The following is a 1,439-nucleotide window of genomic DNA, read 5'->3' on the forward strand; positions in this document are numbered from 1 at the left end:
ACAGCTCTTGATGAAAGTGAAAGTGGAGAGTGAAAAGTTGGCTTAAAGCTCAACATTCAGAAAACGAAGATCATGGCATCCGGTCCCACCACTTCATGGGAAATAGATGGGAAACAGTGGAAACAGTGTCAGACTTTATTTTTCTGGGCTCCAAAATCACTGCAGATGGTGACTGCAACTATGAAATTAAAAGACGCTTACTCCTTGGAAGGAAAGTTATGACCAACCTAGATAGCATATTCAAAAGCAGAGACATTACATTGCCAACAAAGGTTCGTCTAGTCAAGGTTATGGTTTTTCCTGTGGTCATGTATGGATGTGACAGTTGGACTGTGAAGAAGGCTGAGCGCCAAAGAATTGATGCTTTTGAAGTGTGGTGTTGGAGAAGACTCTTGAGAGTCCCTTGGACTGCAAGGAGATCAGCCCTGGGAGTTCTTTGGAACGAATGATGCTAAAGCTGAAACTCCAGTACTTTGGCCACCTCATGCGAAGAGTTGACTCATTGGAAAAGACTCTGATGCTGGGAGGGATTAGAGGCAAGAGGAGAAGGGGACAACAGAGGATGGGATAGCTGGATGGCATCACCGACTCGATGGACGTGAGTCTGAGTGAACTCCGGAGTTGGTGATGGGCAGGAAGGCCTGGCGTGCTGCGATTCATGGGGTCACAAAGAGTTGGACATGACTGAGCGACTGATCTGATCTGATCTGATGGGACCAGATGCCATGATCTTAGTTTTCTGAATGTTGAGCTTTAAGCCAACCTTTTCACTCTCCTCTTTCACATTCATCAAGAGGCTTTTGAGTTCCTCTTCACTTTCTGCCATAAGGGTGGTATCATCTGCATATCTGAGGTTATTGATGTTTCTCCTGGCAATCTTGATTCCAGCTTGTGGTTCTTCCAGCCCAACGTTTCTTGTGATGTACCCTGCATAGAAGTTAAATAATCAGGGTGACAATATACAGCCTTGACGAACTCCTTTTCCTATTTGGAACCAGTCTGTTGTTCCATGTCCAGTTCTAACTGTCGCTTCCTGACCTGCATATAGGTTTCTCAAGAGGCAAATCAGGTGGTCTGGTATTCCCATCTCTTTCAGAATTTTCCACAGTTTATTGTGATCCACGCAGTCAAAGGCTTTGGCATAGTCAATAAAGCAGAAATAGATGTTTTTCTGGAACTCTCTTGCTTCTTCCATGATCCAGCAGATGTTGGCAATTTGGTCTCTGGTTCCTCTGCCTTTTCTAAAACCAGCTTGAACATATGGAAGTTCACGTATTGCTGAAGCCTGGCTTGGAGAATTTTGAGCATTACTTTACTAGCATGTGAGATGAGTGCAATTGTGTGGCAGTTTGAGCATTCTTTGGCATTGCCTTTCTTTGGGATTGGAATGAAAACTGACCTTTTCCAGTCCTGTGGCCACTGCTGAGTTTTCCAAATTC

This window comes from Bison bison, unplaced genomic scaffold, assembly GCF_000754665.1.
Source record: "Bison bison bison isolate TAMUID 2011002044 unplaced genomic scaffold, Bison_UMD1.0 scf7180017864379, whole genome shotgun sequence".
NCBI lineage: Eukaryota > Metazoa > Chordata > Mammalia > Artiodactyla > Bovidae > Bison > Bison bison.